Source organism: Hemiscyllium ocellatum, unplaced genomic scaffold (genome assembly GCF_020745735.1).
Source record: "Hemiscyllium ocellatum isolate sHemOce1 unplaced genomic scaffold, sHemOce1.pat.X.cur. scaffold_958_pat_ctg1, whole genome shotgun sequence".
Taxonomy (NCBI): Eukaryota; Metazoa; Chordata; class Chondrichthyes; order Orectolobiformes; family Hemiscylliidae; genus Hemiscyllium; species Hemiscyllium ocellatum.
In genome coordinates, this window is record NW_026869327.1 from 47,389 (window position 1) to 71,186 (window position 23,798).

General features: G+C 51.4%; 12 non-coding genes across 12 annotated transcripts; all 12 read right to left on the bottom strand.

The window, feature by feature from the left end:
* Positions 1–629: 629 nt before the first annotated feature.
* LOC132814877 (U2 spliceosomal RNA) lies at positions 630–821 on the bottom strand. Its single transcript, XR_009644562.1, has one exon. It is a non-coding gene; the product is annotated as a U2 spliceosomal RNA (small nuclear RNA).
* A 1,790-nt stretch (positions 822–2,611) lies between these two features.
* LOC132814878 (U2 spliceosomal RNA) lies at positions 2,612–2,803 on the bottom strand. The gene has a single exon (XR_009644563.1). It is a non-coding gene; the product is annotated as a U2 spliceosomal RNA (small nuclear RNA).
* Positions 2,804–4,613: 1,810 nt separating this feature from the next.
* Positions 4,614–4,805, bottom strand: LOC132814879 (U2 spliceosomal RNA). Its single transcript, XR_009644564.1, has one exon. It is a non-coding gene; the product is annotated as a U2 spliceosomal RNA (small nuclear RNA).
* A 1,796-nt stretch (positions 4,806–6,601) lies between these two features.
* Positions 6,602–6,793, bottom strand: LOC132814880 (U2 spliceosomal RNA). Its single transcript, XR_009644565.1, has one exon. It is a non-coding gene; the product is annotated as a U2 spliceosomal RNA (small nuclear RNA).
* A 1,791-nt stretch (positions 6,794–8,584) lies between these two features.
* Positions 8,585–8,776, bottom strand: LOC132814882 (U2 spliceosomal RNA). The gene has a single exon (XR_009644567.1). It is a non-coding gene; the product is annotated as a U2 spliceosomal RNA (small nuclear RNA).
* Positions 8,777–10,573: 1,797 nt separating this feature from the next.
* Positions 10,574–10,765, bottom strand: LOC132814883 (U2 spliceosomal RNA). The gene has a single exon (XR_009644568.1). It is a non-coding gene; the product is annotated as a U2 spliceosomal RNA (small nuclear RNA).
* Positions 10,766–12,579: 1,814 nt separating this feature from the next.
* On the bottom strand, positions 12,580–12,771 carry LOC132814884 (U2 spliceosomal RNA). The gene has a single exon (XR_009644569.1). It is a non-coding gene; the product is annotated as a U2 spliceosomal RNA (small nuclear RNA).
* A 1,787-nt stretch (positions 12,772–14,558) lies between these two features.
* LOC132814885 (U2 spliceosomal RNA) lies at positions 14,559–14,750 on the bottom strand. The gene has a single exon (XR_009644570.1). It is a non-coding gene; the product is annotated as a U2 spliceosomal RNA (small nuclear RNA).
* A 1,799-nt stretch (positions 14,751–16,549) lies between these two features.
* Positions 16,550–16,741, bottom strand: LOC132814886 (U2 spliceosomal RNA). Its single transcript, XR_009644571.1, has one exon. It is a non-coding gene; the product is annotated as a U2 spliceosomal RNA (small nuclear RNA).
* A 1,798-nt stretch (positions 16,742–18,539) lies between these two features.
* Positions 18,540–18,731, bottom strand: LOC132814887 (U2 spliceosomal RNA). Its single transcript, XR_009644572.1, has one exon. It is a non-coding gene; the product is annotated as a U2 spliceosomal RNA (small nuclear RNA).
* A 1,801-nt stretch (positions 18,732–20,532) lies between these two features.
* LOC132814888 (U2 spliceosomal RNA) lies at positions 20,533–20,724 on the bottom strand. Its single transcript, XR_009644573.1, has one exon. It is a non-coding gene; the product is annotated as a U2 spliceosomal RNA (small nuclear RNA).
* A 1,798-nt stretch (positions 20,725–22,522) lies between these two features.
* On the bottom strand, positions 22,523–22,714 carry LOC132814890 (U2 spliceosomal RNA). Its single transcript, XR_009644574.1, has one exon. It is a non-coding gene; the product is annotated as a U2 spliceosomal RNA (small nuclear RNA).
* Between the last annotated feature and the right edge of the window lie 1,084 nt (positions 22,715–23,798).

Here is a 23,798-nt window from a genome sequence, read left to right on the forward strand (position 1 = left end):
GAAACAAACAGAGATGGGGGTTTCACTCTATTCAGGAAACAGACTAAAGACATTTCTTCCTTGTTCAAGAAAATATTAGGATAAATTTGTTGCCTCGGGGTGGGGGGGGAGGCGGGGGGGTTGGGAAGGGGCTGTGGGGGCTGATCTGATAGCCATTTGACATTGGCTGAGTCATGGGATCCCACAACCTGATTTGACTGTGTTAAAAATCCCACAACACCAGGTTTCAGCCCAACGGGGTTCTTTGAAATTACAGCAGTCACCCCACCCCCCGCCACCGCCGTACCATCGGTGGGATACGTTCCAAGAACGACCGCAGAAGCCCAAAACGGCAGACAAGGGCAAATCCATTCATTCAAATTGGCAAGTTACCTTCCTGGCAGGCCCCTGGTTCCAGAATGTTCCCTGTAGCACGTTGGGGTTACCCCTGTCCTGGCTTTCAGCGTGCTGCACCTTCATCAGGTAACTGCAGAGCAGGTTCATAAGACAGAAAACCCGTAACAAAAGACGATAGTTTCCTGCAACTGAAAAGACAATAGATGCAACAATCACTGACTGCCATCAACACGGCAAACTAGCAAAGGCAAGAGATTCACATTGCATTCACCTGCTTTTGAACTTGGGTAAGCGTTGGGTGCACCATTCCTGGAAACACTGCAATACCAGGCTGATACATGGAGAGGACAGAGCAAGCCCTTAAGCCATCTCCCTGCTCCAAAAATCCATTTAATACAAACACTCCCACCTTCGGGAGATATCAGCGATTAAACTGATAAGAACAGAAACTACACATATTCCAAGCCAAAAGGCCGAGAAGCGATAGCACATTAATACTCCAACGGTGGAGGTCATATTTGCCGACTATCCTTTCCATCAGTTTGATGATATTCAAAGTTCCTTTATTCCCTTACCGTCTACCTTCCTTCCAAGATATCCAACCAGACCGGAAGATCACTCTGCAGCAGTCGCTGTGCTTTCCCCGTGCTTTTCTGTCCATCTGTTACGTAGCCGCGTAGGTCGCGCTGACGACCAATCAGATGGCACGGGCCGGAGCCACCGCACGTCAGGTCGACTGCAGAGAGGTTTCTCCCGGTGATCGGGGACAGCGGCGGCGGCAGGGTCATTCATTCCCCCGGCATCTACAAGATTCACCAGAATTCCTCAGGCAGCACCTTGCAAACCCATGGCCAACGCAGCCTCGAAGGATGACGGCAGCAGATCCACGGGAACACCACCATTCGCAAGTTCTCCCCCCCGCCGAGGCACTCGCTGTCCTGAATTGCAAATATGTCCTTGTTCCTCCGGTGTTACCGGGTCAAAATCGGGAATCCCCGCCCAAACAGCATCGCGGGGCTACCGACAGCACTTGGACTGCAGCGGTTCGAGAGAGCAGCTCACCACCAGGCTGATCTCGGCATGGGCGAGAAATGTTGGCCTTGACGGAAAGATCCTATTCATTGCCTCCCCTTGTGTTGGTGTAGCTTGCCCATAAATGCCAATCATCGTTTCCCTCACGTACAGGATTCGCTCCTCGGCATTCCGCATCAATCCGAAAAGTTGCGAAAAGCGAATTACGTCCGTGCACCCTTTCTTTATCGTCCACTTTCAATATCCTCTCTACTTGTATCCGACTCTCTGTGGAGAATGGGGAGGGAGCTGATCTCCCCGTGTAAACATGTCACGCTGCAAGCGCGCCTCATCACCACCAGCAGCTCGATTCGACATCTCCGTTCACATTGCTGCAGATCGCTGACAACATTATAATCCGACCCAGTTGACAAACTGACAACTGTTTCGCTACTTGCACCGCAAATGATGACAAATCGTTCCAAATCGTACGGGTGGCACAGTGGATCAGTGGTTAGTACGGCTGCCTGGTGGCACCAGGGAGCTGAAGCCAGTTCCAGCCTTGGGCGATCGTCTGCGTGAATAATCTTTACGTACAGACGTAGCTACTAAAGCAGGTCGCTTCCGTACAGTAGTTTGCGAAGAAACAAACAGAGATGGGGGTTTCACTCTATTCAGGAAACAGACTAAAGACATTTCTTCCTTGTTCAAGAAAATATTAGGATAAATTTGTTGCCTCGGGGGGGGGGGGGGGTTGGGCACGGGGCTGTGGGGGCTGATCTGATAGCCATTTGACATTGGCTGAGTCATGGGATCCCACAACCTGATTTGACTGTGTTAAAAATCCCACAACACCAGGTTTCAGCCCAACGGGGTTCTTTGAAATTACAGCAGTCACCCCACCCCCCGCCACCGCCGTACCATCGGTGGGATACGTTCCAAGAACGACCGCAGAAGCCCAAAACGGCAGACAAGGGCAAATCCATTCATTCAAATTGGCAAGTTACCTTCCTGGCAGGCCCCTGGTTCCAGAATGTTCCCTGTAGCACGTTGGGGTTACCCCTGTCCTGGCTTTCAGCGTGCTGCACCTTCATCAGGTAACTGCAGAGCAGGTTCATAAGACAGAAAACCCGTAACAAAAGACGATAGTTTCCTGCAACTGAAAAGACAATAGATGCAACAATCACTGACTGCCATCAACACGGCAAACTAGCAAAGGCAAGAGATTCACATTGCATTCACCTGCTTTTGAACTTGGGTAAGCGTTGGGTGCACCATTCCTGGAAACACTGCAATACCAGGCTGATACATGGAGAGGACAGAGCAAGCCCTTAAGCCATCTCCCTGCTCCAAAAATCCATTTAATACAAACACTCCCACCTTCGGGAGATATCAGCGATTAAACTGATAAGAACAGAAACTACACATATTCCAAGCCAAAAGGCCGAGAAGCGATAGCACATTAATACTCCAACGGTGGAGGTCATATTTGCCGACTATCCTTTCCATCAGTTTGATGATATTCAAAGTTCCTTTATTCCCTTACCGTCTACCTTCCTTCCAAGATATCCAACCAGACCGGAAGATCACTCTGCAGCAGTCGCTGTGCTTTCCCCGTGCTTTTCTGTTACGTAGCCGCGTAGGTCGCGCTGACGACCAATCAGATGGCACGGGCCGGAGCCACCGCACGTCAGGTCGACTGCAGAGAGGTTTCTCCCGGTGATCGGGGACAGCGGCGGCGGCAGGGTCATTCATTCCCCCGGCAGGGTCATTCATTCCCCCGGCATCTACAAGATTCACCAGAATTCCTCAGGCAGCACCTTGCAAACCCATGGCCAACGCAGCCTCGAAGGATGACGGCAGCAGATCCACGGGAACACCACCATTCGCAAGTTCTCCCCCCCGCCGAGGCACTCGCTGTCCTGAATTGCAAATATGTCCTTGTTCCTCCGGTGTTACCGGGTCAAAATCGGGAATCCCCGCCCAAACAGCATCGCGGGGCTACCGACAGCACTTGGACTGCAGCGGTTCGAGAGAGCAGCTCACCACCAGGCTGATCTCGGCATGGGCGAGAAATGTTGGCCTTGACGGAAAGATCCTATTCATTGCCTCCCCTTGTGTTGGTGTAGCTTGCCCATAAATGCCAATCATCGTTTCCCTCACGTACAGGATTCGCTCCTCGGCATTCCGCATCAATCCGAAAAGTTGCGAAAAGCGAATTACGTCCGTGCACCCTTTCTTTATCGTCCACTTTCAATATCCTCTCTACTTGTATCCGACTCTCTGTGGAGAATGGGGAGGGAGCTGATCTCCCCGTGTAAACATGTCACGCTGCAAGCGCGCCTCATCACCACCAGCAGCTCGATTCGACATCTCCGTTCACATTGCTGCAGATCGCTGACAACATTATAATCCGACCCAGTTGACAAACTGACAACTGTTTCGCTACTTGCACCGCAAATGATGACAAATCGTTCCAAATCGTACGGGTGGCACAGTGGATCAGTGGTTAGTACGGCTGCCTGGTGGCACCAGGGAGCTGAAGCCAGTTCCAGCCTTGGGCGATCGTCTGCGTGAATAATCTTTACGTACAGACGTAGCTACTAAAGCAGGTCGCTTCCGTACAGTAGTTTGCGAAGAAACAAACAGAGATGGGGGTTTCACTCTATTCAGGAAACAGACTAAAGACATTTCTTTCTTGTTCAAGAAAATATTAGGATAAATTTGTTGCCTCGGGGTGGGGGGGAGGCGGGGGGGTTGGGAAGGGGCTGTGGGGGCTGATCTGATAGCCATTTGACATTGGCTGAGTCATGGGATCCCACAACCTGATTTGACTGTGTTAAAAATCCCACAACACCAGGTTTCAGCCCAACGGGGTTCTTTGAAATTACAGCAGTCACCCCACCCCCCGCCACCGCCGTACCATCGGTGGGATACGTTCCAAGAACGACCGCAGAAGCCCAAAACGGCAGACAAGGGCAAATCCATTCATTCAAATTGGCAAGTTACCTTCCTGGCAGGCCCCTGGTTCCAGAATGTTCCCTGTAGCACGTTGGGGTTACCCCTGTCCTGGCTTTCAGCGTGCTGCACCTTCATCAGGTAACTGCAGAGCAGGTTCATAAGACAGAAAACCCGTAACAAAAGACGATAGTTTCCTGCAACTGAAAAGACAATAGATGCAACAATCACTGACTGCCATCAACACGGCAAACTAGCAAAGGCAAGAGATTCACATTGCATTCACCTGCTTTTGAACTTGGGTAAGCGTTGGGTGCACCATTCCTGGAAACACTGCAATACCAGGCTGATACATGGAGAGGACAGAGCAAGCCCTTAAGCCATCTCCCTGCTCCAAAAATCCATTTAATACAAACACTCCCACCTTCGGGAGATATCAGCGATTAAACTGATAAGAACAGAAACTACACATATTCCAAGCCAAAAGGCCGAGAAGCGATAGCACATTAATACTCCAACGGTGGAGGTCATATTTGCCGACTATCCTTTCCATCAGTTTGATGATATTCAAAGTTCCTTTATTCCCTTACCGTCTACCTTCCTTCCAAGATATCCAACCAGACCGGAAGATCACTCTGCAGCAGTCGCTGTGCTTTCCCCGTGCTTTTCTGTCCATCTGTTACGTAGCCGCGTAGGTCGCGCTGACGACCAATCAGATGGCACGGGCCGGAGCCACCGCACGTCAGGTCGACTGCAGAGAGGTTTCTCCCGGTGATCGGGGACAGCGGCGGCGGCAGGGTCATTCATTCCCCCGGCATCTACAAGATTCACCAGAATTCCTCAGGCAGCACCTTGCAAACCCATGGCCAACGCAGCCTCGAAGGATGACGGCAGCAGATCCACGGGAACACCACCATTCGCAAGTTCTCCCCCCCGCCGAGGCACTCGCTGTCCTGAATTGCAAATATGTCCTTGTTCCTCCGGTGTTACCGGGTCAAAATCGGGAATCCCCGCCCAAACAGCATCGCGGGGCTACCGACAGCACTTGGACTGCAGCGGTTCGAGAGAGCAGCTCACCACCAGGCTGATCTCGGCATGGGCGAGAAATGTTGGCCTTGACGGAAAGATCCTATTCATTGCCTCCCCTTGTGTTGGTGTAGCTTGCCCATAAATGCCAATCATCGTTTCCCTCACGTACAGGATTCGCTCCTCGGCATTCCGCATCAATCCGAAAAGTTGCGAAAAGCGAATTACGTCCGTGCACCCTTTCTTTATCGTCCACTTTCAATATCCTCTCTACTTGTATCCGACTCTCTGTGGAGAATGGGGAGGGAGCTGATCTCCCCGTGTAAACATGTCACGCTGCAAGCGCGCCTCATCACCACCAGCAGCTCGATTCGACATCTCCGTTCACATTGCTGCAGATCGCTGACAACATTATAATCCGACCCAGTTGACAAACTGACAACTGTTTCGCTACTTGCACCGCAAATGATGACAAATCGTTCCAAATCGTACGGGTGGCACAGTGGATCAGTGGTTAGTACGGCTGCCTGGTGGCACCAGGGAGCTGAAGCCAGTTCCAGCCTTGGGCGATCGTCTGCGTGAATAATCTTTACGTACAGACGTAGCTACTAAAGCAGGTCGCTTCCGTACAGTAGTTTGCGAAGAAACAAACAGAGATGGGGGTTTCACTCTATTCAGGAAACAGACTAAAGACATTTCTTCCTTGTTCAAGAAAATATTAGGATAAATTTGTTGCCTCGGGGTGGGGGGGGGGGGGGGGGTGGGCACGGGGCTGTGGGGGCTGATCTGATAGCCATTTGACATTGGCTGAGTCATGGGATCCCACAACCTGATTTGACTGTGTTAAAAATCCCACAACACCAGGTTTCAGCCCAACGGGGTTCTTTGAAATTACAGCAGTCACCCCACCCCCCGCCACCGCCGTACCATCGGTGGGATACGTTCCAAGAACGACCGCAGAAGCCCAAAACGGCAGACAAGGGCAAATCCATTCATTCAAATTGGCAAGTTACCTTCCTGGCAGGCCCCTGGTTCCAGAATGTTCCCTGTAGCACGTTGGGGTTACCCCTGTCCTGGCTTTCAGCGTGCTGCACCTTCATCAGGTAACTGCAGAGCAGGTTCATAAGACAGAAAACCCGTAACAAAAGACGATAGTTTCCTGCAACTGAAAAGACAATAGATGCAACAATCACTGACTGCCATCAACACGGCAAACTAGCAAAGGCAAGAGATTCACATTGCATTCACCTGCTTTTGAACTTGGGTAAGCGTTGGGTGCACCATTCCTGGAAACACTGCAATACCAGGCTGATACATGGAGAGGACAGAGCAAGCCCTTAAGCCATCTCCCTGCTCCAAAAATCCATTTAATACAAACACTCCCACCTTCGGGAGATATCAGCGATTAAACTGATAAGAACAGAAACTACACATATTCCAAGCCAAAAGGCCGAGAAGCGATAGCACATTAATACTCCAACGGTGGAGGTCATATTTGCCGACTATCCTTTCCATCAGTTTGATGATATTCAAAGTTCCTTTATTCCCTTACCGTCTACCTTCCTTCCAAGATATCCAACCAGACCGGAAGATCACTCTGCAGCAGTCGCTGTGCTTTCCCCGTGCTTTTCTGTTACGTAGCCGCGTAGGTCGCGCTGACGACCAATCAGATGGCACGGGCCGGAGCCACCGCACGTCAGGTCGACTGCAGAGAGGTTTCTCCCGGTGATCGGGGACAGCGGCGGCGGCAGGGGTCATTCATTCCCCCGGCATCTACAAGATTCACCAGAATTCCTCAGGCAGCACCTTGCAAACCCATGGCCAACGCAGCCTCGAAGGATGACGGCAGCAGATCCACGGGAACACCACCATTCGCAAGTTCTCCCCCCCGCCGAGGCACTCGCTGTCCTGAATTGCAAATATGTCCTTGTTCCTCCGGTGTTACCGGGTCAAAATCGGGAATCCCCGCCCAAACAGCATCGCGGGGCTACCGACAGCACTTGGACTGCAGCGGTTCGAGAGAGCAGCTCACCACCAGGCTGATCTCGGCATGGGCGAGAAATGTTGGCCTTGACGGAAAGATCCTATTCATTGCCTCCCCTTGTGTTGGTGTAGCTTGCCCATAAATGCCAATCATCGTTTCCCTCACGTACAGGATTCGCTCCTCGGCATTCCGCATCAATCCGAAAAGTTGCGAAAAGCGAATTACGTCCGTGCACCCTTTCTTTATCGTCCACTTTCAATATCCTCTCTACTTGTATCCGACTCTCTGTGGAGAATGGGGAGGGAGCTGATCTCCCCGTGTAAACATGTCACGCTGCAAGCGCGCCTCATCACCACCAGCAGCTCGATTCGACATCTCCGTTCACATTGCTGCAGATCGCTGACAACATTATAATCCGACCCAGTTGACAAACTGACAACTGTTTCGCTACTTGCACCGCAAATGATGACAAATCGTTCCAAATCGTACGGGTGGCACAGTGGATCAGTGGTTAGTACGGCTGCCTGGTGGCACCAGGGAGCTGAAGCCAGTTCCAGCCTTGGGCGATCGTCTGCGTGAATAATCTTTACGTACAGACGTAGCTACTAAAGCAGGTCGCTTCCGTACAGTAGTTTGCGAAGAAACAAACAGAGATGGGGGTTTCACTCTATTCAGGAAACAGACTAAAGACATTTCTTTCTTGTTCAAGAAAATATTAGGATAAATTTGTTGCCTCGGGGTGGGGGGGGAGGCGGGGGGGTTGGGAAGGGGCTGTGGGGGCTGATCTGATAGCCATTTGACATTGGCTGAGTCATGGGATCCCACAACCTGATTTGACTGTGTTAAAAATCCCACAACACCAGGTTTCAGCCCAACGGGGTTCTTTGAAATTACAGCAGTCACCCCACCCCCCGCCACCGCCGTACCATCGGTGGGATACGTTCCAAGAACGACCGCAGAAGCCCAAAACGGCAGACAAGGGCAAATCCATTCATTCAAATTGGCAAGTTACCTTCCTGGCAGGCCCCTGGTTCCAGAATGTTCCCTGTAGCACGTTGGGGTTACCCCTGTCCTGGCTTTCAGCGTGCTGCACCTTCATCAGGTAACTGCAGAGCAGGTTCATAAGACAGAAAACCCGTAACAAAAGACGATAGTTTCCTGCAACTGAAAAGACAATAGATGCAACAATCACTGACTGCCATCAACACGGCAAACTAGCAAAGGCAAGAGATTCACATTGCATTCACCTGCTTTTGAACTTGGGTAAGCGTTGGGTGCACCATTCCTGGAAACACTGCAATACCAGGCTGATACATGGAGAGGACAGAGCAAGCCCTTAAGCCATCTCCCTGCTCCAAAAATCCATTTAATACAAACACTCCCACCTTCGGGAGATATCAGCGATTAAACTGATAAGAACAGAAACTACACATATTCCAAGCCAAAAGGCCGAGAAGCGATAGCACATTAATACTCCAACGGTGGAGGTCATATTTGCCGACTATCCTTTCCATCAGTTTGATGATATTCAAAGTTCCTTTATTCCCTTACCGTCTACCTTCCTTCCAAGATATCCAACCAGACCGGAAGATCACTCTGCAGCAGTCGCTGTGCTTTCCCCGTGCTTTTCTGTCCATCTGTTACGTAGCCGCGTAGGTCGCGCTGACGACCAATCAGATGGCACGGGCCGGAGCCACCGCACGTCAGGTCGACTGCAGAGAGGTTTCTCCCGGTGATCGGGGACAGCGGCGGCGGCAGGGTCATTCATTCCCCCGGCATCTACAAGATTCACCAGAATTCCTCAGGCAGCACCTTGCAAACCCATGGCCAACGCAGCCTCGAAGGATGACGGCAGCAGATCCACGGGAACACCACCATTCGCAAGTTCTCCCCCCCGCCGAGGCACTCGCTGTCCTGAATTGCAAATATGTCCTTGTTCCTCCGGTGTTACCGGGTCAAAATCGGGAATCCCCGCCCAAACAGCATCGCGGGGCTACCGACAGCACTTGGACTGCAGCGGTTCGAGAGAGCAGCTCACCACCAGGCTGATCTCGGCATGGGCGAGAAATGTTGGCCTTGACGGAAAGATCCTATTCATTGCCTCCCCTTGTGTTGGTGTAGCTTGCCCATAAATGCCAATCATCGTTTCCCTCACGTACAGGATTCGCTCCTCGGCATTCCGCATCAATCCGAAAAGTTGCGAAAAGCGAATTACGTCCGTGCACCCTTTCTTTATCGTCCACTTTCAATATCCTCTCTACTTGTATCCGACTCTCTGTGGAGAATGGGGAGGGAGCTGATCTCCCCGTGTAAACATGTCACGCTGCAAGCGCGCCTCATCACCACCAGCAGCTCGATTCGACATCTCCGTTCACATTGCTGCAGATCGCTGACAACATTATAATCCGACCCAGTTGACAAACTGACAACTGTTTCGCTACTTGCACCGCAAATGATGACAAATCGTTCCAAATCGTACGGGTGGCACAGTGGATCAGTGGTTAGTACGGCTGCCTGGTGGCACCAGGGAGCTGAAGCCAGTTCCAGCCTTGGGCGATCGTCTGCGTGAATAATCTTTACGTACAGACGTAGCTACTAAAGCAGGTCGCTTCCGTACAGTAGTTTGCGAAGAAACAAACAGAGATGGGGGTTTCACTCTATTCAGGAAACAGACTAAAGACATTTCTTTCTTGTTCAAGAAAATATTAGGATAAATTTGTTGCCTCGGGGGTGGGGGGGGGGGGGGGGGTTGGGAAGGGGCTGTGGGGGCTGATCTGATAGCCATTTGACATTGGCTGAGTCATGGGATCCCACAACCTGATTTGACTGTGTTAAAAATCCCACAACACCAGGTTTCAGCCCAACGGGGTTCTTTGAAATTACAGCAGTCACCCCACCCCCCGCCACCGCCGTACCATCGGTGGGATACGTTCCAAGAACGACCGCAGAAGCCCAAAACGGCAGACAAGGGCAAATCCATTCATTCAAATTGGCAAGTTACCTTCCTGGCAGGCCCCTGGTTCCAGAATGTTCCCTGTAGCACGTTGGGGTTACCCCTGTCCTGGCTTTCAGCGTGCTGCACCTTCATCAGGTAACTGCAGAGCAGGTTCATAAGACAGAAAACCCGTAACAAAAGACGATAGTTTCCTGCAACTGAAAAGACAATAGATGCAACAATCACTGACTGCCATCAACACGGCAAACTAGCAAAGGCAAGAGATTCACATTGCATTCACCTGCTTTTGAACTTGGGTAAGCGTTGGGTGCACCATTCCTGGAAACACTGCAATACCAGGCTGATACATGGAGAGGACAGAGCAAGCCCTTAAGCCATCTCCCTGCTCCAAAAATCCATTTAATACAAACACTCCCACCTTCGGGAGATATCAGCGATTAAACTGATAAGAACAGAAACTACACATATTCCAAGCCAAAAGGCCGAGAAGCGATAGCACATTAATACTCCAACGGTGGAGGTCATATTTGCCGACTATCCTTTCCATCAGTTTGATGATATTCAAAGTTCCTTTATTCCCTTACCGTCTACCTTCCTTCCAAGATATCCAACCAGACCGGAAGATCACTCTGCAGCAGTCGCTGTGCTTTCCCCGTGCTTTTCTGTCCATCTGTTACGTAGCCGCGTAGGTCGCGCTGACGACCAATCAGATGGCACGGGCCGGAGCCACCGCACGTCAGGTCGACTGCAGAGAGGTTTCTCCCGGTGATCGGGGACAGCGGCGGCGGCAGGGTCATTCATTCCCCCGGCATTCATTCCCCCGGCATCTACAAGATTCACCAGAATTCCTCAGGCAGCACCTTGCAAACCCATGGCCAACGCAGCCTCGAAGGATGACGGCAGCAGATCCACGGGAACACCACCATTCGCAAGTTCTCCCCCCCGCCGAGGCACTCGCTGTCCTGAATTGCAAATATGTCCTTGTTCCTCCGGTGTTACCGGGTCAAAATCGGGAATCCCCGCCCAAACAGCATCGCGGGGCTACCGACAGCACTTGGACTGCAGCGGTTCGAGAGAGCAGCTCACCACCAGGCTGATCTCGGCATGGGCGAGAAATGTTGGCCTTGACGGAAAGATCCTATTCATTGCCTCCCCTTGTGTTGGTGTAGCTTGCCCATAAATGCCAATCATCGTTTCCCTCACGTACAGGATTCGCTCCTCGGCATTCCGCATCAATCCGAAAAGTTGCGAAAAGCGAATTACGTCCGTGCACCCTTTCTTTATCGTCCACTTTCAATATCCTCTCTACTTGTATCCGACTCTCTGTGGAGAATGGGGAGGGAGCTGATCTCCCCGTGTAAACATGTCACGCTGCAAGCGCGCCTCATCACCACCAGCAGCTCGATTCGACATCTCCGTTCACATTGCTGCAGATCGCTGACAACATTATAATCCGACCCAGTTGACAAACTGACAACTGTTTCGCTACTTGCACCGCAAATGATGACAAATCGTTCCAAATCGTACGGGTGGCACAGTGGATCAGTGGTTAGTACGGCTGCCTGGTGGCACCAGGGAGCTGAAGCCAGTTCCAGCCTTGGGCGATCGTCTGCGTGAATAATCTTTACGTACAGACGTAGCTACTAAAGCAGGTCGCTTCCGTACAGTAGTTTGCGAAGAAACAAACAGAGATGGGGGTTTCACTCTATTCAGGAAACAGACTAAAGACATTTCTTTCTTGTTCAAGAAAATATTAGGATAAATTTGTTGCCTCGGGGTTGGGGGGGGAGGCGGGGGGGTTGGGAAGGGGCTGTGGGGGCTGATCTGATAGCCATTTGACATTGGCTGAGTCATGGGATCCCACAACCTGATTTGACTGTGTTAAAAATCCCACAACACCAGGTTTCAGCCCAACGGGGTTCTTTGAAATTACAGCAGTCACCCCACCCCCCGCCACCGCCGTACCATCGGTGGGATACGTTCCAAGAACGACCGCAGAAGCCCAAAACGGCAGACAAGGGCAAATCCATTCATTCAAATTGGCAAGTTACCTTCCTGGCAGGCCCCTGGTTCCAGAATGTTCCCTGTAGCACGTTGGGGTTACCCCTGTCCTGGCTTTCAGCGTGCTGCACCTTCATCAGGTAACTGCAGAGCAGGTTCATAAGACAGAAAACCCGTAACAAAAGACGATAGTTTCCTGCAACTGAAAAGACAATAGATGCAACAATCACTGACTGCCATCAACACGGCAAACTAGCAAAGGCAAGAGATTCACATTGCATTCACCTGCTTTTGAACTTGGGTAAGCGTTGGGTGCACCATTCCTGGAAACACTGCAATACCAGGCTGATACATGGAGAGGACAGAGCAAGCCCTTAAGCCATCTCCCTGCTCCAAAAATCCATTTAATACAAACACTCCCACCTTCGGGAGATATCAGCGATTAAACTGATAAGAACAGAAACTACACATATTCCAAGCCAAAAGGCCGAGAAGCGATAGCACATTAATACTCCAACGGTGGAGGTCATATTTGCCGACTATCCTTTCCATCAGTTTGATGATATTCAAAGTTCCTTTATTCCCTTACCGTCTACCTTCCTTCCAAGATATCCAACCAGACCGGAAGATCACTCTGCAGCAGTCGCTGTGCTTTCCCCGTGCTTTTCTGTCCATCTGTTACGTAGCCGCGTAGGTCGCGCTGACGACCAATCAGATGGCACGGGCCGGAGCCACCGCACGTCAGGTCGACTGCAGAGAGGTTTCTCCCGGTGATCGGGGACAGCGGCGGCGGCAGGGTCATTCATTCCCCCGGCATCTACAAGATTCACCAGAATTCCTCAGGCAGCACCTTGCAAACCCATGGCCAACGCAGCCTCGAAGGATGACGGCAGCAGATCCACGGGAACACCACCATTCGCAAGTTCTCCCCCCCGCCGAGGCACTCGCTGTCCTGAATTGCAAATATGTCCTTGTTCCTCCGGTGTTACCGGGTCAAAATCGGGAATCCCCGCCCAAACAGCATCGCGGGGCTACCGACAGCACTTGGACTGCAGCGGTTCGAGAGAGCAGCTCACCACCAGGCTGATCTCGGCATGGGCGAGAAATGTTGGCCTTGACGGAAAGATCCTATTCATTGCCTCCCCTTGTGTTGGTGTAGCTTGCCCATAAATGCCAATCATCGTTTCCCTCACGTACAGGATTCGCTCCTCGGCATTCCGCATCAATCCGAAAAGTTGCGAAAAGCGAATTACGTCCGTGCACCCTTTCTTTATCGTCCACTTTCAATATCCTCTCTACTTGTATCCGACTCTCTGTGGAGAATGGGGAGGGAGCTGATCTCCCCGTGTAAACATGTCACGCTGCAAGCGCGCCTCATCACCACCAGCAGCTCGATTCGACATCTCCGTTCACATTGCTGCAGATCGCTGACAACATTATAATCCGACCCAGTTGACAAACTGACAACTGTTTCGCTACTTGCACCGCAAATGATGACAAATCGTTCCAAATCGTACGGGTGGCACAGTGGATCAGTGGTTAGTACGGCTGCCTGGTGGCACCAGGGAGCTGAAGCCAGTTCCAGCCTTGGGCGATCGTCTGCGTGAATAATCTTTACGTACAGACGTAGCTACTAAAGCAGGTCGCTTCCGTACAGTAGTTTGCGAAGAAACAAACAGAGATGGGGGTTTCACTCTATTCAGGAAACAGACTAAAGACATTTCTTCCTTGTTCAAGAAAATATTAGGATAAATTTGTTGCCTCGGGGTGGGGGGGGTTGGGAAGGGGCTGTGGGGGCTGATCTGATAGCCATTTGACATTGGCTGAGTCATGGGATCCCACAACCTGATTTGACTGTGTTAAAAATCCCACAACACCAGGTTTCAGCCCAACGGGGTTCTTTGAAATTACAGCAGTCACCCCACCCCCCGCCACCGCCGTACCATCGGTGGGATACGTTCCAAGAACGACCGCAGAAGCCCAAAACGGCAGACAAGGGCAAATCCATTCATTCAAATTGGCAAGTTACCTTCCTGGCAGGCCCCTGGTTCCAGAATGTTCCCTGTAGCACGTTGGGGTTACCCCTGTCCTGGCTTTCAGCGTGCTGCACCTTCATCAGGTAACTGCAGAGCAGGTTCATAAGACAGAAAACCCGTAACAAAAGACGATAGTTTCCTGCAACTGAAAAGACAATAGATGCAACAATCACTGACTGCCATCAACACGGCAAACTAGCAAAGGCAAGAGATTCACATTGCATTCACCTGCTTTTGAACTTGGGTAAGCGTTGGGTGCACCATTCCTGGAAACACTGCAATACCAGGCTGATACATGGAGAGGACAGAGCAAGCCCTTAAGCCATCTCCCTGCTCCAAAAATCCATTTAATACAAACACTCCCACCTTCGGGAGATATCAGCGATTAAACTGATAAGAACAGAAACTACACATATTCCAAGCCAAAAGGCCGAGAAGCGATAGCACATTAATACTCCAACGGTGGAGGTCATATTTGCCGACTATCCTTTCCATCAGTTTGATGATATTCAAAGTTCCTTTATTCCCTTACCGTCTACCTTCCTTCCAAGATATCCAACCAGACCGGAAGATCACTCTGCAGCAGTCGCTGTGCTTTCCCCGTGCTTTTCTGTCCATCTGTTACGTAGCCGCGTAGGTCGCGCTGACGACCAATCAGATGGCACGGGCCGGAGCCACCGCACGTCAGGTCGACTGCAGAGAGGTTTCTCCCGGTGATCGGGGACAGCGGCGGCGGCAGGGTCATTCATTCCCCCGGCATCTACAAGATTCACCAGAATTCCTCAGGCAGCACCTTGCAAACCCATGGCCAACGCAGCCTCGAAGGATGACGGCAGCAGATCCACGGGAACACCACCATTCGCAAGTTCTCCCCCCCGCCGAGGCACTCGCTGTCCTGAATTGCAAATATGTCCTTGTTCCTCCGGTGTTACCGGGTCAAAATCGGGAATCCCCGCCCAAACAGCATCGCGGGGCTACCGACAGCACTTGGACTGCAGCGGTTCGAGAGAGCAGCTCACCACCAGGCTGATCTCGGCATGGGCGAGAAATGTTGGCCTTGACGGAAAGATCCTATTCATTGCCTCCCCTTGTGTTGGTGTAGCTTGCCCATAAATGCCAATCATCGTTTCCCTCACGTACAGGATTCGCTCCTCGGCATTCCGCATCAATCCGAAAAGTTGCGAAAAGCGAATTACGTCCGTGCACCCTTTCTTTATCGTCCACTTTCAATATCCTCTCTACTTGTATCCGACTCTCTGTGGAGAATGGGGAGGGAGCTGATCTCCCCGTGTAAACATGTCACGCTGCAAGCGCGCCTCATCACCACCAGCAGCTCGATTCGACATCTCCGTTCACATTGCTGCAGATCGCTGACAACATTATAATCCGACCCAGTTGACAAACTGACAACTGTTTCGCTACTTGCACCGCAAATGATGACAAATCGTTCCAAATCGTACGGGTGGCACAGTGGATCAGTGGTTAGTACGGCTGCCTGGTGGCACCAGGGAGCTGAAGCCAGTTCCAGCCTTGGGCGATCGTCTGCGTGAATAATCTTTACGTACAGACGTAGCTACTAAAGCAGGTCGCTTCCGTACAGTAGTTTGCGAAGAAACAAACAGAGATGGGGGTTTCACTCTATTCAGGAAACAGACTAAAGACATTTCTTTCTTGTTCAAGAAAATATTAGGATAAATTTGTTGCCTCGGGGGTGGGGGGGGAGGCGGGGGGGTTGGGAAGGGGCTGTGGGGGCTGATCTGATAGCCATTTGACATTGGCTGAGTCATGGGATCCCACAACCTGATTTGACTGTGTTAAAAATCCCACAACACCAGGTTTCAGCCCAACGGGGTTCTTTGAAATTACAGCAGTCACCCCACCCCCCGCCACCGCCGTACCATCGGTGGGATACGTTCCAAGAACGACCGCAGAAGCCCAAAACGGCAGACAAGGGCAAATCCATTCATTCAAATTGGCAAGTTACCTTCCTGGCAGGCCCCTGGTTCCAGAATGTTCCCTGTAGCACGTTGGGGTTACCCCTGTCCTGGCTTTCAGCGTGCTGCACCTTCATCAGGTAACTGCAGAGCAGGTTCATAAGACAGAAAACCCGTAACAAAAGACGATAGTTTCCTGCAACTGAAAAGACAATAGATGCAACAATCACTGACTGCCATCAACACGGCAAACTAGCAAAGGCAAGAGATTCACATTGCATTCACCTGCTTTTGAACTTGGGTAAGCGTTGGGTGCACCATTCCTGGAAACACTGCAATACCAGGCTGATACATGGAGAGGACAGAGCAAGCCCTTAAGCCATCTCCCTGCTCCAAAAATCCATTTAATACAAACACTCCCACCTTCGGGAGATATCAGCGATTAAACTGATAAGAACAGAAACTACACATATTCCAAGCCAAAAGGCCGAGAAGCGATAGCACATTAATACTCCAACGGTGGAGGTCATATTTGCCGACTATCCTTTCCATCAGTTTGATGATATTCAAAGTTCCTTTATTCCCTTACCGTCTACCTTCCTTCCAAGATATCCAACCAGACCGGAAGATCACTCTGCAGCAGTCGCTGTGCTTTCCCCGTGCTTTTCTGTCCATCTGTTACGTAGCCGCGTAGGTCGCGCTGACGACCAATCAGATGGCACGGGCCGGAGCCACCGCACGTCAGGTCGACTGCAGAGAGGTTTCTCCCGGTGATCGGGGACAGCGGCGGCGGCAGGGTCATTCATTCCCCCGGCATCTACAAGATTCACCAGAATTCCTCAGGCAGCACCTTGCAAACCCATGGCCAACGCAGCCTCGAAGGATGACGGCAGCAGATCCACGGGAACACCACCATTCGCAAGTTCTCCCCCCCGCCGAGGCACTCGCTGTCCTGAATTGCAAATATGTCCTTGTTCCTCCGGTGTTACCGGGTCAAAATCGGGAATCCCCGCCCAAACAGCATCGCGGGGCTACCGACAGCACTTGGACTGCAGCGGTTCGAGAGAGCAGCTCACCACCAGGCTGATCTCGGCATGGGCGAGAAATGTTGGCCTTGACGGAAAGATCCTATTCATTGCCTCCCCTTGTGTTGGTGTAGCTTGCCCATAAATGCCAATCATCGTTTCCCTCACGTACAGGATTCGCTCCTCGGCATTCCGCATCAATCCGAAAAGTTGCGAAAAGCGAATTACGTCCGTGCACCCTTTCTTTATCGTCCACTTTCAATATCCTCTCTACTTGTATCCGACTCTCTGTGGAGAATGGGGAGGGAGCTGATCTCCCCGTGTAAACATGTCACGCTGCAAGCGCGCCTCATCACCACCAGCAGCTCGATTCGACATCTCCGTTCACATTGCTGCAGATCGCTGACAACATTATAATCCGACCCAGTTGACAAACTGACAACTGTTTCGCTACTTGCACCGCAAATGATGACAAATCGTTCCAAATCGTACGGGTGGCACAGTGGATCAGTGGTTAGTACGGCTGCCTGGTGGCACCAGGGAGCTGAAGCCAGTTCCAGCCTTGGGCGATCGTCTGCGTGAATAATCTTTACGTACAGACGTAGCTACTAAAGCAGGTCGCTTCCGTACAGTAGTTTGCGAAGAAACAAACAGAGATGGGGGTTTCACTCTATTCAGGAAACAGACTAAAGACATTTCTTCCTTGTTCAAGAAAATATTAGGATAAATTTGTTGCCTCGGGGGTGGGGGGGAGGCGGGGGGGTTGGGAAGGGGCTGTGGGGGCTGATCTGATAGCCATTTGACATTGGCTGAGTCATGGGATCCCACAACCTGATTTGACTGTGTTAAAAATCCCACAACACCAGGTTTCAGCCCAACGGGGTTCTTTGAAATTACAGCAGTCACCCCACCCCCCGCCACCGCCGTACCATCGGTGGGATACGTTCCAAGAACGACCGCAGAAGCCCAAAACGGCAGACAAGGGCAAATCCATTCATTCAAATTGGCAAGTTACCTTCCTGGCAGGCCCCTGGTTCCAGAATGTTCCCTGTAGCACGTTGGGGTTACCCCTGTCCTGGCTTTCAGCGTGCTGCACCTTCATCAGGTAACTGCAGAGCAGGTTCATAAGACAGAAAACCCGTAACAAAAGACGATAGTTTCCTGCAACTGAAAAGACAATAGATGCAACAATCACTGACTGCCATCAACACGGCAAACTAGCAAAGGCAAGAGATTCACATTGCATTCACCTGCTTTTGAACTTGGGTAAGCGTTGGGTGCACCATTCCTGGAAACACTGCAATACCAGGCTGATACATGGAGAGGACAGAGCAAGCCCTTAAGCCATCTCCCTGCTCCAAAAATCCATTTAATACAAACACTCCCACCTTCGGGAGATATCAGCGATTAAACTGATAAGAACAGAAACTACACATATTCCAAGCCAAAAGGCCGAGAAGCGATAGCACATTAATACTCCAACGGTGGAGGTCATATTTGCCGACTATCCTTTCCATCAGTTTGATGATATTCAAAGTTCCTTTATTCCCTTACCGTCTACCTTCCTTCCAAGATATCCAACCAGACCGGAAGATCACTCTGCAGCAGTCGCTGTGCTTTCCCCGTGCTTTTCTGTCCATCTGTTACGTAGCCGCGTAGGTCGCGCTGACGACCAATCAGATGGCACGGGCCGGAGCCACCGCACGTCAGGTCGACTGCAGAGAGGTTTCTCCCGGTGATCGGGGACAGCGGCGGCGGCAGGGTCATTCATTCATTCCCCGGCATCTACAAGATTCACCAGAATTCCTCAGGCAGCACCTTGCAAACCCATGGCCAACGCAGCCTCGAAGGATGACGGCAGCAGATCCACGGGAACACCACCATTCGCAAGTTCTCCCCCCCGCCGAGGCACTCGCTGTCCTGAATTGCAAATATGTCCTTGTTCCTCCGGTGTTACCGGGTCAAAATCGGGAATCCCCGCCCAAACAGCATCGCGGGGCTACCGACAGCACTTGGACTGCAGCGGTTCGAGAGAGCAGCTCACCACCAGGCTGATCTCGGCATGGGCGAGAAATGTTGGCCTTGACGGAAAGATCCTATTCATTGCCTCCCCTTGTGTTGGTGTAGCTTGCCCATAAATGCCAATCATCGTTTCCCTCACGTACAGGATTCGCTCCTCGGCATTCCGCATCAATCCGAAAAGTTGCGAAAAGCGAATTACGTCCGTGCACCCTTTCTTTATCGTCCACTTTCAATATCCTCTCTACTTGTATCCGACTCTCTGTGGAGAATGGGGAGGGAGCTGATCTCCCCGTGTAAACATGTCACGCTGCAAGCGCGCCTCATCACCACCAGCAGCTCGATTCGACATCTCCGTTCACATTGCTGCAGATCGCTGACAACATTATAATCCGACCCAGTTGACAAACTGACAACTGTTTCGCTACTTGCACCGCAAATGATGACAAATCGTTCCAAATCGTACGGGTGGCACAGTGGATCAGTGGTTAGTACGGCTGCCTGGTGGCACCAGGGAGCTGAAGCCAGTTCCAGCCTTGGGCGATCGTCTGCGTGAATAATCTTTACGTACAGACGTAGCTACTAAAGCAGGTCGCTTCCGTACAGTAGTTTGCGAAGAAACAAACAGAGATGGGGGTTTCACTCTATTCAGGAAACAGACTAAAGACATTTCTTTCTTGTTCAAGAAAATATTAGGATAAATTTGTTGCCTCGGGGGTGGGGGGGAGGCGGGGGGGTTGGGAAGGGGCTGTGGGGGCTGATCTGATAGCCATTTGACATTGGCTGAGTCATGGGATCCCACAACCTGATTTGACTGTGTTAAAAATCCCACAACACCAGGTTTCAGCCCAACGGGGTTCTTTGAAATTACAGCAGTCACCCCACCCCCCGCCACCGCCGTACCATCGGTGGGATACGTTCCAAGAACGACCGCAGAAGCCCAAAACGGCAGACAAGGGCAAATCCATTCATTCAAATTGGCAAGTTACCTTCCTGGCAGGCCCCTGGTTCCAGAATGTTCCCTGTAGCACGTTGGGGTTACCCCTGTCCTGGCTTTCAGCGTGCTGCACCTTCATCAGGTAACTGCAGAGCAGGTTCATAAGACAGAAAACCCGTAACAAAAGACGATAGTTTCCTGCAACTGAAAAGACAATAGATGCAACAATCACTGACTGCCATCAACACGGCAAACTAGCAAAGGCAAGAGATTCACATTGCATTCACCTGCTTTTGAACTTGGGTAAGCGTTGGGTGCACCATTCCTGGAAACACTGCAATACCAGGCTGATACATGGAGAGGACAGAGCAAGCCCTTAAGCCATCTCCCTGCTCCAAAAATCCATTTAATACAAACACTCCCACCTTCGGGAGATATCAGCGATTAAACTGATAAGAACAGAAACTACACATATTCCAAGCCAAAAGGCCGAGAAGCGATAGCACATTAATACTCCAACGGTGGAGGTCATATTTGCCGACTATCCTTTCCATCAGTTTGATGATATTCAAAGTTCCTTTATTCCCTTACCGTCTACCTTCCTTCCAAGATATCCAACCAGACCGGAAGATCACTCTGCAGCAGTCGCTGTGCTTTCCCCGTGCTTTTCTGTCCATCTGTTACGTAGCCGCGTAGGTCGCGCTGACGACCAATCAGATGGCACGGGCCGGAGCCACCGCACGTCAGGTCGACTGCAGAGAGGTTTCTCCCGGTGATCGGGGACAGCGGCGGCGGCAGGGTCATTCATTCCCCCGGCATCTACAAGATTCACCAGAATTCCTCAGGCAGCACCTTGCAAACCCATGGCCAACGCAGCCTCGAAGGATGACGGCAGCAGATCCACGGGAACACCACCATTCGCAAGTTCTCCCCCCCGCCGAGGCACTCGCTGTCCTGAATTGCAAATATGTCCTTGTTCCTCCGGTGTTACCGGGTCAAAATCGGGAATCCCCGCCCAAACAGCATCGCGGGGCTACCGACAGCACTTGGACTGCAGCGGTTCGAGAGAGCAGCTCACCACCAGGCTGATCTCGGCATGGGCGAGAAATGTTGGCCTTGACGGAAAGATCCTATTCATTGCCTCCCCTTGTGTTGGTGTAGCTTGCCCATAAATGCCAATCATCGTTTCCCTCACGTACAGGATTCGCTCCTCGGCATTCCGCATCAATCCGAAAAGTTGCGAAAAGCGAATTACGTCCGTGCACCCTTTCTTTATCGTCCACTTTCAATATCCTCTCTACTTGTATCCGACTCTCTGTGGAGAATGGGGAGGGAGCTGATCTCCCCGTGTAAACATGTCACGCTGCAAGCGCGCCTCATCACCACCAGCAGCTCGATTCGACATCTCCGTTCACATTGCTGCAGATCGCTGACAACATTATAATCCGACCCAGTTGACAAACTGACAACTGTTTCGCTACTTGCACCGCAAATGATGACAAATCGTTCCAAATCGTACGGGTGGCACAGTGGATCAGTGGTTAGTACGGCTGCCTGGTGGCACCAGGGAGCTGAAGCCAGTTCCAGCCTTGGGCGATCGTCTGCGTGAATAATCTTTACGTACAGACGTAGCTACTAAAGCAGGTCGCTTCCGTACAGTAGTTTGCGAAGAAACAAACAGAGATGGGGGTTTCACTCTATTCAGGAAACAGACTAAAGACATTTCTTCCTTGTTCAAGAAAATATTAGGATAAATTTGTTGCCTCGGGGTGGGGGGGGAGGCGGGGGGGTTGGGAAGGGGCTGTGGGGGCTGATCTGATAGCCATTTGACATTGGCTGAGTCATGGGATCCCACAACCTGATTTGACTGTGTTAAAAATCCCACAACACCAGGTTTCAGCCCAACGGGGTTCTTTGAAATTACAGCAGTCACCCCACCCCCCGCCACCGCCGTACCATCGGTGGGATACGTTCCAAGAACGACCGCAGAAGCCCAAAACGGCAGACAAGGGCAAATCCATTCATTCAAATTGGCAAGTTACCTTCCTGGCAGGCCCCTGGTTCCAGAATGTTCCCTGTAGCACGTTGGGGTTACCCCTGTCCTGGCTTTCAGCGTGCTGCACCTTCATCAGGTAACTGCAGAGCAGGTTCATAAGACAGAAAACCCGTAACAAAAGACGATAGTTTCCTGCAACTGAAAAGACAATAGATGCAACAATCACTGACTGCCATCAACACGGCAAACTAGCAAAGGCAAGAGATTCACATTGCATTCACCTGCTTTTGAACTTGGGTAAGCGTTGGGTGCACCATTCCTGGAAACACTGCAATACCAGGCTGATACATGGAGAGGACAGAGCAAGCCCTTAAGCCATCTCCCTGCTCCAAAAATCCATTTAATACAAACACTCCCACCTTCGGGAGATATCAGCGATTAAACTGATAAGAACAGAAACTACACATATTCCAAGCCAAAAGGCCGAGAAGCGATAGCACATTAATACTCCAACGGTGGAGGTCATATTTGCCGACTATCCTTTCCATCAGTTTGATGATATTCAAAGTTCCTTTATTCCCTTACCGTCTACCTTCCTTCCAAGATATCCAACCAGACCGGAAGATCACTCTGCAGCAGTCGCTGTGCTTTCCCCGTGCTTTTCTGTCCATCTGTTACGTAGCCGCGTAGGTCGCGCTGACGACCAATCAGATGGCACGGGCCGGAGCCACCGCACGTCAGGTCGACTGCAGAGAGGTTTCTCCCGGTGATCGGGGACAGCGGCGGCGGCAGGGTCATTCATTCCCCCGGCATCTACAAGATTCACCAGAATTCCTCAGGCAGCACCTTGCAAACCCATGGCCAACGCAGCCTCGAAGGATGACGGCAGCAGATCCACGGGAACACCACCATTCGCAAGTTCTCCCCCCCGCCGAGGCACTCGCTGTCCTGAATTGCAAATATGTCCTTGTTCCTCCGGTGTTACCGGGTCAAAATCGGGAATCCCCGCCCAAACAGCATCGCGGGGCTACCGACAGCACTTGGACTGCAGCGGTTCGAGAGAGCAGCTCACCACCAGGCTGATCTCGGCATGGGCGAGAAATGTTGGCCTTGACGGAAAGATCCTATTCATTGCCTCCCCTTGTGTTGGTGTAGCTTGCCCATAAATGCCAATCATCGTTTCCCTCACGTACAGGATTCGCTCCTCGGCATTCCGCATCAATCCGAAAAGTTGCGAAAAGCGAATTACGTCCGTGCACCCTTTCTTTATCGTCCACTTTCAATATCCTCTCTACTTGTATCCGACTCTCTGTGGAGAATGGGGAGGGAGCTGATCTCCCCGTGTAAACATGTCACGCTGCAAGCGCGCCTCATCACCACCAGCAGCTCGATTCGACATCTCCGTTCACATTGCTGCAGATCGCTGACAACATTATAATCCGACCCAGTTGACAAACTGACAACTGTTTCGCTACTTGCACCGCAAATGATGACAAATCGTTCCAAATCGTACGGGTGGCACAGTGGATCAGTGGTTAGTACGGCTGCCTGGTGGCACCAGGGAGCTGAAGCCAGTTCC